The sequence below is a fragment of the Globicephala melas genome, chromosome 11, assembly GCF_963455315.2.
Source record: "Globicephala melas chromosome 11, mGloMel1.2, whole genome shotgun sequence".
Lineage (NCBI taxonomy): Eukaryota > Metazoa > Chordata > Mammalia > Artiodactyla > Delphinidae > Globicephala > Globicephala melas.
The window spans coordinates 46,857,593-46,870,549 of record NC_083324.2 but is presented as its reverse complement, the minus strand read 5'-3'; the positions used below and the strand labels follow the sequence as shown (position 1 = coordinate 46,870,549).

Here is a 12,957-nt window from a genome sequence, read left to right as displayed (position 1 = left end):
TAGGTAGAGGCCAGTTCTTTGACTCCACCTGACTTCTAGACATCTAAAGGAGAGGAGAGAAAACCTAGGTGAGTTCCCCGTCAGTGGGCAATGGAGGGGCCACCCCTCACACAGCATGCGTTCTTACATAGCAAGGAACCCCAGGGTCCGTGGGCTTCAATGAACTAACCCCATACCCCGTGGGGCTACAGCTTTTCAGAAGCTTTCTCAGGAACAAGAGAGGTCTCATAAACTGTCCAAAGTTCATTTTTAGGTTTGACCAGAACTCCAGTAAGAGAAACACTCATGTCTCCAAGTCCACTCCTCCTCTGAATAACTGACACGTTTGCCAAAGGCTATTACTATGCATTTAGAAGTTCTATTTCTTTTATAAGGTATGAAGTGACGTTCCTTCCTGGTGAAATCTGAAAGCCCTTACCTTCTAGGTTAGAGTAGGTTTCAAGGTCTGAGCAGCTTTTCAGCTGTTAGATGCTGGGTGGAAAAGGTGGGTCCGACTGAGGAGCAGTGAGAAGACTTTGGGCCTGGGACTGGAATGCTACATGGGTTCCAAGGCCATGTTCACTGGGTTTGGGGGAAGGAAGGCTGCGAAGGAAAGGAACACGAGGAGGAGTGGCCAAAGACTGGTAGTCCCCTCTCCGCCCCATGGCCCTCTCCTTTTATTCTCTGGCACTAGCACCTGGCCTTTATGACAGCGAGGTCTTCAGCCAATCACAGCGCTCACCCTTCGCTGTCACAGTGGACTCTCCAAGGCAATTTGTGGAGGAGAGCACCTTTGCTACCAGTGTAAATATGTACCTCTTTGCTTTTGCCAGTTGGCATGCCTGGGCAAGGGCAACTATTTTAGTCCTGTGGACTTTAATTTTGGGAAATTTAATTTTGGGGAGTGGTCTGTATTTTTAAGGGTGAATTTATTTCTATGATATTTAAAAATATGAACAAATAAAATTAGATCAGGGCTATGCAAGGGAATCACTAACAAGATGATTTAAGTGTATGCCCAAAGTACTGAGAGTTAACAGAATAGTGTGGTGACAAAAAAGGAACCTCTATAATTTGGGCATTTAAAAAAGTAGTCATTTTACCTGAGAGACTGTATTAGGGTTGTCCAGAGAAACAGAACCAGTAGGATGTATGTGTGTGTGTTTGTGTGTGTAAGTGTGTGTGTATAGAGAGTTCTTATAAGGAATTGTCTCACATGATTATGAAGGCTGAGAAGTCCAAACCCAAGAGGGCTGCTGGTGTAGTTCCGGTAGATGTTGGAGGGCAAAGGCACGAGAAGACAGATGTCCTGGCTTGAAAACAGCCACACAGAGCTTTTTTTCCATTCAGGCCTTCAATGGATTGGATGAGGCCCACTTTCCACTAAGTTATGGAAATAGTGGAAACATATTTAACTTATGAAACCAGTATAGGAAATATAGGAAGTTTGAATCATGAGAAATATAATATTGGTCTTAGTCAAACCAAAATATTGTGCTAACATGTTTTTAAATGATAATAAAGACTGAATAATGCTAAAGTCCTTTTTTTTAAATTGATGCCTTATTATCTCATAAGTAGTTACAAAGGCTATTAGGTAAATATACTTTTTTTTTTTTACAAAATTACTGGTTTATTATAAAAGGATATAACCCAGGAACAGCTAGATGGAAGAGATGCACAGGGCAAGGGGAAAGGGTATGGAGTATCCATGCCCCGTCTGAGCAACCCCTGTCCCAGCATCTCCATGTGTCCACCAGCCCAGAAGCTCCTAATTATACTTTCTAATGTCCGTAAATAGAAACACTTTAATAACGTTTCTTTCCTTTTTCTCATTTAGACAATTTTGGCTTTATCCAAACTAAATGTTTGTGGAGTATATGTATAACAACTGAATGCATTTTTTGATGAGTAAATCCTTCCCATCTTCAAGAGAGGGAAAAGAGAGGAAGTGTGCTAGAAAAAAATAAGAGGGAATTGGCTTTAGACAGATAACTAATCATTTTTCTCCGTAAGGAGAGAGGAGAAAGTTTAGACATGCACACACACAAAAAAAGAGTGTCATATATCTGGTTCTGACATAATTTGGTCCTTGAAAATTATATCCAGCCATGAGATATTTAAAGCCAGCACTTATTAATTCCTTATGTGTGGAAAGGAAGGAAGTGATGCTTCCTGAGTGAAATAAAATTATGTGTTGCTCAGGCAAACAAGATTAATCATTTCCTCATGAGAATTCTTTCGTATTTTGGTGTCTAAAGTCTCCTTAAAATATATAACCGAATGTCAATGTTTGTTGATGAAAATTCAATTAACAAGTTAAGAAAAAAAATGTGTTCAAGCCAAACTGAGGATTATAATCTGGGAGACAGACTCTCAGAAGCTCTGAGAACCGTTCTGCCTGTGAGAAGTGGAAGGCACAGTCATGCATACTTTTGAGACAAAGGATTGTACATCAACATGACTGACATTTTATTTAAAGTTCAACAAATATCCGTAATCCAGGTAACATGTACAAAGAGAGAAGCAAGTCACCATGACCCCTCACAGAACTGGGAAAGAATGCTCATCTTTTAAGAAGTTATATTACTAGCATCAGAAGAAAGGGAAAAAAAAGTGAACTTTACAGTTGAGCAGGCATTCCCACCTTTGAGGAGGTCCGGTTAATGTATAAGGAAGAGGCACATTAGGGAGGGAGGGAGGAGGCTGAAACAGAAAGAATCTTATGTTTAAATTTTCCTGTCCTGCCTTAAAATATAAATTTTATTTCATCATGCCATGGAGTGATTTACCAGCCAACATTTTTGTTTACCTAATACATCTATGATTTCTGACTTTTAGCCATTAACCAACAGTGGAAAGAGCACTGGAAATAACATCAAAAGCTAATCCTGAACACTGTCTGAAGGTGCTGATGAGGGAGAAGATTCTCATATTTTGCATTAGTTTTCACTAAGTAATATTTAGGGAGGCAATTTTTTTTTTTTTTTTTGCGGTACGCGGGCCTCTCACTGTTGTGGCCTCTCCCGTTGCGGAGCACAGGCTCCGGACACGCAGGCTCAGCGGCCATGGCTCACAGGCCCAGCCGCTCCGCGGCATGTGGGATCTTCCTGGATCAGGGCACGAACCCGTGTCCCCTGCATCGGCAGGCGGACTCTCAACCACTGCGCTACCAGGGAAGCCTCCTAGGGAGGCAATTTTTGAGTTCAAATTGTGTTTAGAATCCTTCTCTTACCAATTAAGAAAGCACACCATTGGACAGTCAGAATTTTGCTTTGTTTTTTGTTCTAAGATGCTTCTCAAATGAGTAATTTTGTCCATATCAGATTTCCTCCAAAGTGGCTACTAGGACTTCCCTGGTGGCACAGTGGTTAAGAATCTGCCTGCCAATGCAGGGGACATGGATTCTAGCCCTGGTCCAGGAATATCCCACATGCCGTGGAGCAGCTAAGCCCATGCACCACAGCTACTGAAGCCCAAGTGCTTAGAGCCCATGCTCCCCAACAAGAGAAGCCACCACAGTGAGAAGCCCATGCACCGAAAAGAAGAGTAGCCCCCCCTTGCTGCAACTAGAGGAAGCCCACTTGCAGCAACGAAGACCCAATGCAGCCACAAATAAATAAATTAATTAAAAAGTGGCTACTATAATTCCAAATCATAATTGCTGAAATTGAGCCAGTGAGAAAGATACGCACGGGCATTAGCATCATAGTGAGAACACGTTCAGGGAGCAGGTGTTTCAGAGTTTTAGATGGATAAGACCCCGGAGAACTGGGTGTGTGTCCAGAGGTGTGTACCTTTTCCTCTTGGAACTTGTCAAAGGCCAGTCATCACCAATCAGAGTTTTCAGATGCGTGGAAGACAAAGGTCTCAGAGCACGAATTTTAAGAGCTGGGCACTGTGGTGAGAGCAAGTGAAATCTTAAGCTTGGTAATATTGTCAGCAAGCTGAGTTTCCAAGCTCAGTGAGATGAGGTATGAGTTAACATTCCTGGGGGAAGCTGCCCTTGTGTGTACATGTTACTGAGTCCAAACTCATAGTGCTCGCCACAAGGCAGGCCAGTAAATCGAGAGACGAGTTGTTGGGGCCGGGTATAGTGACTTTATTTGGAAAGCCAGCTGACCGAGAAGATGGTGGACTTGTGTCCCAAAGAACCATCTTCGCTGAATTAGAATTCAGGCCTCTTTTATGCAGGAAGGGGTGGGAGTAAAGTCCTGGTTCCTGTCAGACTCTGGAGGGGACGTGTTAATTTCTCCCTTCCTGCAGTCATTCACAGGTGGGCCTGGTCAGGATGTTTGCTGTGAGCTAAACAGGTATTTTTGCTTAATGCTGATTACCTAGGAGGCAGGGTTCCCAGAGATGGGCCATTATGTATAATTTAAGCTTACAGGCAACATCCCTTTAGTGATTAACTTGTAATAGAATACAAAGGTTCTTCCCTATCACAGACAGAGATGGGAGTGCTGGGGAAAGAAGTGGGAGACTCGCTTAGGCCTAGAGTAGCAGGAGGGGATAAGTAGAGCCAGGGAAGGAGGAGACAGAGGGTTTTTCCCTCACGTTAGCAATGGCCTCATGCAAAGGACAGGCTCACAGTAGTCCCTGGGAAGAGTCAAGGCCACAAATGCCCAGGGGAGAAAGTTGTCGGTGGCAGGCTGCCGGGTGGAGAACACCTGGGGGCATAGAGGAGACTCAGCAGTGCTTCTGGACTGCCCTCCTTCAGGTGGGCCGCACCAGGCAGATGAGAAGAGGGGAAAAGCCTAATGGGATGACCTGGGGCCAGTCTAAGAGGTCCGCCATTCCATCTCCACCAGCGTGATGGGCCGGACCCTGTAACACTTGGCAGTTGCTGGGTCCACAGTGTGGGGCAGCCCCAGGTCAGAGGGAGCTTGGTGAAGATTCAAGGTGGTCCTGGGCTGGGGCAGAATCTCAGTTAGCAGATGGTAAAATGGGGAATGGGTCTAATTCTCAGGGAGCTGAGGCCGTGAAGAGGTTGTGGGTCCAAGGCTGAGCCAAACCCAGCTGTGAGCGGCTCTGTGAAAATCCCTAACTGAAGACCCCCTGGCATCCACTATGCTAAGAAGAAACTAACCTTGCCAGAGGAGGGCATCCTCCCTTGTCTGTAAGTTTATGTCCTGGAAAAAACAGACACTGCTTGTGGAGACACACAGTGGGACTGGCAAAAGTCAGGAACTATTGGAAGGGGAAGGGTGGGTGTCAGGGACACCTCTAGGTTGGGGATATCAGACACTATGACAGAGGGGACTGGAGCAGGAGTGAGGTGTGTTTGTGGCTGTGCCGGAGAGATCTGAGGTCACCAGGTGGAATCAAGGCTGGGATAGGGTGGGAAATGCTTTACACAATAAAGATTGGGTTGCTAGGAGCCCCTGGTCTTCTACTTCTCCTTCTCCTCTCTGAAGCTTCCTCCACAGACTTCTTCCCCCAGCACCTCCTGACAGGTGAGCTTCAAACCCTTCATACCTTTATAGTCCCCTAGCTCCTGGCCAGCCCCTACCTGTTGAACCCACCGAGCCCTTGCTACCAGCCACCCTGACTCTGGGAATCCCTGCAGGATGTGCTGACTTCCCCATGGCCTTGTGGACCATCAGGGGAAGGTGGGGGAAACCCTCTCTGCCTGAGGGCAAATTGGAGCTTCATGTAGGATGCAGGTGTCAGGACCTTGAAAGCACGTTCACTTGGTTGATGTTCTAGGTAGTGTAACTTGATGTTTCTCAGGACCTTGAAAGCTCGTCGACTTGGTTGATGTTCTAGGTAGTGTAACTTGATGTTTCTCAGGACCTTGAAAGCTCGTCGACTTGGTTGATGTTCTAGGTAGTGTAACTTGATGTTTCTCAGGACCTTGAAAGCTCGTTGACTTGGTTGATGTTCTGGGTAGTGTAACTTGATGTTTCTCAGGGGTGACAGTCACTGTCCACTTTCAAGAAGGTGAAGCAATTATCAAACTTGACAGAAGGAAAGTAGGAAGAGTCTCCGGACTGGCTAATAGGCCCACACCAAAGGCAGGCTTACCCTGAGCTCAGGAAGAGTCAGCTTTGCAGCCTCTCTCTTGCACTGTTCCTGGAAAAGTGTTCTCATGGTGTATGGGTTTGTTGCTGCAGTAATAAATGACCACAAATTTAGCTGCTTGGAACAAGAGCCATTTACCATCTCACAGAGCCCGAGTCTGGCAAGTGTGGCTTGGTACGCCACTTAGGGTCTCACAAGACCACCATCAAGGTTCTGTCCACCCTGGGCTCTTACCTGGACGCTCTGAGGAAAATCCACTTCTAGGCTCATTCATTTTGTTGATAGAATTGATTTCCTTCTCATGGTCTTCACTTGGTCCCTGCCATCATCAAGCCAGCAATGGTGGGAAAGTCCTTCTCATACTTAATCTGTCTTCCACTTCTCCTTCTGCTCCATTTCTCTGATCCCAGCCAGAGAAATCTCTCTACTTTTCAGAGCCCAAGTGATTAGATTGGGGCACCCAATCTATCTAAGGTGATACAGGATAATTTCCCCCTAGTTTTAGGTCCATAATTTTAACTACATCTGCAAAATACCTTTGGCCATGTAATAAAACATATTTACAGGTTCCGAGGATTAGGGCAAGGACATCTTTGGGGAAGGACATCCACAGACTACACATGGTCATGTTTTTGTAAAATTTGTAAGTGATTTTTTTTGTCTTCATTTGTAGAAGCTCCAACATTCTCCATTCTCCTCTTAATCTCAGACAGTGTTTTTGAAGCTATAGTTTATTAGTCATTGCTGCTTCCCTTATAAAATGAGTTTAAGGAATGGCAAAGAGCATTTTTTAAAGGAATATAGGAAAACTCAATTGCATAGGAAAATATCAGAGACCGCTGCACACAACCACGCACATTCCATGAAATTGTTATCATTCATCCATACACACGTGCACATTCATTCACACAAACACACAAACACACACACACACACACAAATATATCTGAACTAGATCAAGATGTAAAGAATACTTTTTAGTATGCTTGGTTAAAATTTTAAAATTTGAAAAGTTAATTAAGAAAAGACCCTAGGGACTTCCCCTGCGGTTCAGTAGTTAGGACTCCCTGCTTTCACTGCGGTGGCCTGGGTTCAATCCCTGGTTGGGGAACTAAGATCCCACAAGCCCACGTGGCACTGACATTAAAAAAAGAAAAAAAAGAAGAAGAAGAAGAAGACCCTCGAATTCATCGGAGCCTCCAGGTAGGCCTGCTTTTGGTCCTGGGAAGATTTCTGGAGCATCTGGGACGACAGAAGCCTAGCACAATTTGTTTACAGAAGCCCGGGGCTGGCGGCTCCCTTTGATGCTGGTTGTTGTAGGTGGAGCCCTCCCTCAGTATGGACGGCTGAAGACCCTCCTGTGTTGTCTCCATTTTCTCCTTTGCAAAGATGTCAAAGAGTTCGGACAGGGGAAGAAACCTCTAGATTTTTCTGGGTAAACGAGATAACTAGAGAAATCACCTACCCCCTGCTGAGGTCAGACACACCCGCAGCTTCTCCAGCTCCGGTAGAGAAGCCAGGAGAGAGACCCAGATCTCAGCGCGGGAGCGTGCAGGGGGGGTCCTCCCGGCGCCCAGGGCTCAGCCAGCACACGCGCAGAAGGCCGCGCCTCCACGCCGTCCCAGGGCTTCACTGGAAGAGATTGGCTCCCGAAACTCCGTCCCACCTACACCGACCCATCTCCCGGCCAAAGCTGGAGCCCGGAGCCCCACGCTGTTCTCAGCAATTCCTGTCACCATCTCACCGCCAGGAGGCGCTCCGCTGCCATTCGGCCCCCTTGGGCTAGCGCCTCTGCCACAAGCCTCTACCTTTCCTCCCAGCCCTTCTGTGCGCCCCCTGCACCTTCACCTGCAAGCTGAAAAACGTCCTTACTGGGAATAACCGATTTTCCTTTTGAGCCTGAGAGAATGTGCCGGGGCACGCCCTCTGAGCACCTTTCTGAGCCATTGTCACCTGCCACCTGTACGCCTTCATGCCCTGCAAGGACCATTCCGCCTCCCCTGGAAGCACTCAGGACCCTCTGTGGAATTCTTATAGGAATGTGCCCAATGTTTTCAAACACCATATAAATTTAACTTAGATTTTGACACATAATGTTTTCTAGAACGTCCTTTACCTCTTGAGACATCTTGGTGTTTTTAGCTCTTTGGGGTTCAAGAATCCAATTCTAATGTTGGCAGCAGAGTAATAGTTCCCAGCCAGAGCCAGAAGGATCCCCCACTTGGTTGAGATAGGAACAAGCCAGGATGAGTGGGACTCGAAGGCCTGGTGTCCCTGGGCACAACCTGGGGCCACCTGGGCTTGGGGGCAGCATTGAGAACCAGCCTGGGCCCTGATCAGAAAGGAGCTAGGGCCGGGGCTGGAGGGACAGCCTGAGGCCAGGGGGCCTTTGGGCAGAGAGCCCCAGCCCCAGCCCAGCTCTGTGCCTTCCCTGGTGGAATAGGCTCTGGGTGATGATTTGGGGGGCCAATGAGCAGCTGCTCGGCCCTCCAGGAACGGAGTGACTGCTGCCTACTGATGCAGCCATGCTGGGCAGGAGGTGGTAAGTGGAGGCTCTGAAACACACTGTCCCAGCCTGAGGACCCCCGGAAACGTCAGTTCTCTGGGCTGGAGATTAAAGGCCTGGTGTCCAGCATTGATTCTCTGGCTAATGACCCTCTGACGCAGCCAGGACCCCTCCTCTCTTGGCCTCAGTTTCCCTCCCTGCATGACGTGGGGGTAAGCAAGCCTGTCTGCACTTCTGCTCAACTGCACAGTCTGTGACTGTGTTCCCAGGAACCAGGACTGGGTGAGGCCCCGGGGACACAGGGGGCCTGGAGGTCAGGCCTGGGGTGGGGTCAGCTGATGCCAAGGGCATGACTGCTTCTGAGAGTGGCAGGGGCCATTAGCTCCACAGGGTGGGCGGTGGGAGGACCAGAGTACACTCTCCGGGCTCCCTGCTGGTTGGCCTTGACAAAGACCTCGCTGTCATGGCTAGGGGTGCTGGCCTCTCAGGCAGAGCTGTTGGGGCCAGGCCCCCAGCCCTGACCTTGCAGAGGCTCTTAGCCTCACTCCCATCCAGCCCCCAAGAGTCCCAACAAGTGTCTCAGAGAGGCCCAGAGAGGTTCAAGCTCAGCCTGGGGCAGGGACCAGGGCTCAGTCTACACCAGCAGAGTCCCCAGGGTAACAGTGACTGTTATAAATCCCATGGACAAAACCGTCCAAGCCCTTCTGGTTCAGCATGGCTTGGTCCTCTACTTCATGTCCTCTCAGGGCCACTTCCGCTGACAGTGTATATGTAAAAAAATCTTGGCAGGAGTTTCCTGTCAAGTTTGGCCTGATTGTCCACGGGGTCTCTAATCTGGAAAGCCAGCCAGCAGTGGGTATAACCCTCACCTCCAACACTCTCCAAGCAAGTGGATAACAACAAAGGCCCTGCAGTTAACGAAACCACAGTTTCGTTAACCTGCAGTTAACGGAACCTCCAAGGCTGGAGGTACTGCTGAATCAGGTGTGCATGTCCTACTTCCTCAGTGGCCTCCTGGCTCTGTTTTAGAGAGCTCTCTTAGCAATACTGACTCCATTTTTATTTTCCTTTCACAACCTGGAGATAGCATCAGATTTCACAGGCCAAGGGTTCAGTCCTACAAGACTGCCCACCCTGTCCCCCACGTCAGACACCAGTTGCAGGGCCAGGTTGTCACCTGTGCATCTGACCCACTATAGATCAGAGGTTCCCACAACCCCTTCCTCAGGTTTGATTAATTTGGTAGAACAGCTCACAGAACTCAGAGAAACATTTTACTTCCTAGATCACCAATTTATTATAAAGGGATAAAACTCAGAAACAGCCAGATGGAAGAGATGCCTAGGGCAGGGAACGTGGGAAGGGGCACAGAGCTTCCAACCCTCTCTGAGAGCCCCACTCTCCCAGTACCTCCACGTGTTCACTAACCCTGTCTATTGGAGGGTTTTATGGAGGTTTCATTACCTTACAATGGTTAAATCATTGGCCCATGGCAATTGACTCAACCTGTGGCCACTTTCTCCTTGGAGGTCAGGGGGTGGGACTGAAAATTCCTACCCTCTAATCACTTGGTTGGTTTCCTGGGCAACCAACCCCCATCCGCAGGTGTTTGCAAGAGTCACCTCATTAACGTAACAAAAGACACCTTTACACTCTCAGCACTCAAAAAATTCCAAGGGTTTTAGGAGCTCGGTGCAGGGAGTGGGGACAGGGATGAAGACCAACAATATATCTCTTATTATAAATCACCATATCGCACTAACTGAGCAGGACCCCTTATTCCCCTTGTGTGCTAATGTTTTCATGCAGCCATCAGCCCACCCTGGGAGACCCCGAGCACCTACGGCCCCTTCCCTGGGTGAACCTTCCAATGTTATGCCAAGCCTGGTGCCTGCCCAGAGAAGGCCTTGGGAAACACTCCACAAAGGATTTCAAGACCCCCAAGACTGCAGGACTCCCTTCCTCAGAGTGCTCATGATCACGTAAAGTACCTGTTCCCCTGGGGCTGGGCCCCCTTGGCATCCTGATCTTACCTGTTCCAGGTCACTGTGGGCTGCAGGATGCCTTTGCTGATGGGCTGACCTGGAGCCAAGAGCCCCTGGGGCCTGCACATCCCCGCTGGTGACCTGCATGGACGGGGGTCCTGAATGGGGAGGGGGCTGTGAACCTAGGTTGCTCCGACACTGGCCGCATGAACATGGGCAAGCGGCCCATGAGCCCGGCCCCCGCCCCACCCCGGGTGCTGGAAAACAGGGCTGTCTTTGTGCCCCCAGCGGGTCGTCACTGAGCCTCTGAGTTACTCTGGTGGTCTGTGTTGCTTCCCAAGTGATAGGATCACCACGTCCTGATTCTGGTGAGTTCTCTGATGGTCAGGAAGTTCTTCCTCCTGTCTAGCCACTGCCTACCTTGCTTTGACTTAAGCCAATCCAAAGGTACCTGGTTAACTGTCCAGGATGATAGACCAGGATGATAGGCCAGTGCGTGAGGAACATGCAAACCTCAGGCTATAAGGGGGAAAATGGCCCCATGGACCGCCAAGTTCTCTGCTCCCCCTTGTAGAGTTCTCCTCTCCCCAAGGAAGCAGTTTTGGTCAGAGCAGAGGGATCCGGCCATCCCAGGCGGTGGCCAGGGACAGAGGGTAGGCCTGAACGGCTGGCCCTGCAGATGGGCAGTGGGGAGGGTCCTGGGCTGGGAGATGCTGGATGGCTTCAGCTGGCTCTCTGTGCAATGATCCCTTGGCCCTGGGTTCCAGGGTCATGTGCAGCACAAACGACCCTGGCTTGGCCCAGTCCCTCATCGCACTTTTGGCGTGTGTGTTGCTGGTCAAGTGCACAGGGTCCGCTGTGCGGTTTCCCTGAACTTGTCGTCAGGCGTGTTTCAGAGCCAGCTTTGCCCGCTATCATGCGGTGACAGGTGCTGAACCTTCCTGCCCAGGGCTGTGGCTGGGCAGAGCATAGAGGGTTTGTGCTCTGTTTGTTTGTTTTGGCCACACCACTCGGCTTATGGGGTTTTAGTTCCCTGACCAGGGATCGAAACTGGGCCTTCGGCAGTGAGAGCGCGGAGCCCTAACTACTGGACCGCCAGAGGGCTCGTGCTCTGGAGCCAGTGGGTCTGGGTTTGAGGACCAGCCTCTCCACTTCAGGGCATGTTGAACCTCACCTAGAGGATGGGGTGGGCCTTGCCCTGCCCCCGCTCGGGAGGCTTTAGCAAAGACTTCAGCTGGGGTCACCCTCCAACAGCTTTCTGTGCTGAGACCACTGGCCCACTCCCTCCCTCCTGTACCACCTGGAGGCTCCTTTCAGGCTTGCCCTCCAATCCCGTGCCTCTCCTGCTGGCTGAGAGCCGAGTGGGTGGGTCCTGCCCTGACCCCCGTGGATGGGGGCATCCTCCGTGCTACCCGCCACTGCATGCTCTGGGGAGACTGCTGGGTTGGGACAGCTCCCACCTGTGCCATCTCCTGTTCCAGGCCACACGGTGGAGGGGCTATCGCACCTTCCTGGTCTCATCTCGGACTTGGCTCGGTGAGACAAGGCGGGAAGTGAGACCCAGCCCGGGATGGGCCGTGGGTGCTGCGTGGGTCCCAGAGTGGGGGACGAGGGGCTGGCCAAATGGGCTGCACCCTGAGCCATGTGGAGCTGGACATCACCCTTGTGGGTCACGCGCTGGTTCTGGCTGGGATGCACCTGATCTTGGAGAGAGAGCAGTGAGTGGTGGCTTGAAGCAAGATCTTAGTTCTCTGCCCAGGAACTGGACCTGGGTAGCATGGATGAAAACCAGGAATCCCAGCCGTTAGTCCACCAGGGGCTAGAGGCTGGAAGCTAAATTCCCCTGGCCCTTGCCTCCATTGAAAAATGCATTTCTCAAGAAGGCAAAAACTGTAAAAACAGGTACAAAGTTTATTATTAGAGACACAAGTGGGAAAGCACACAGAGAAACAGTTTGTTTATCTAAGACAGAAGCAAGGCAGAAATACACACCCGGAGAGAAAGGGTGTGGGTGTCTCCGCTAATGAGGGGGAGCACGGCAAAGAGGCAGTTAAGTCATTTATATAGGGCAGCTCTTCCCGCTCTTTGTTTATCTTTGCCCCATTATTTGGTTTCTTTTTCCACTGCTGACCTGCCCTAGGACCCTCCCCGACATGGATTCCAGCCCAGAGGCCTATGGGGGGCCTTGGCATCACCTATTATGGGGTGGCGCCCCCTCCTTTTTGACCCCCAAGGAGGCTTTCTGCTCATGTGCAGTGTCTCCCTTGCTCCAAGGATGGGAAACGTGTGACCTCTTTATTTTTTACTCAAATAGGGTTTAGCCCCTCTCTGTCCCCTCTGTGACTGTTATCTTAAAGTGTCCTCAGGAGACAAAGTCCAGCTACTTACCCTGTTGCTGTTGTTATTTCTATCTCGTAGTGCAGACAGGAGGCTAGTGGTAAACACCTAGCCTAGAGCCCACCT

The 12,957-nt window shown here is 49.7% G+C and overlaps 1 pseudogene; it reads left to right on the top strand.

Moving 5' to 3' along the window:
• Window positions 1-1,690: 1,690 nt before the first annotated feature.
• Window positions 1,691-7,900, top strand: LOC138842893 (uncharacterized; annotated as a pseudogene).
• The last annotated feature ends 5,057 nt before the right edge of the window (window positions 7,901-12,957 follow it).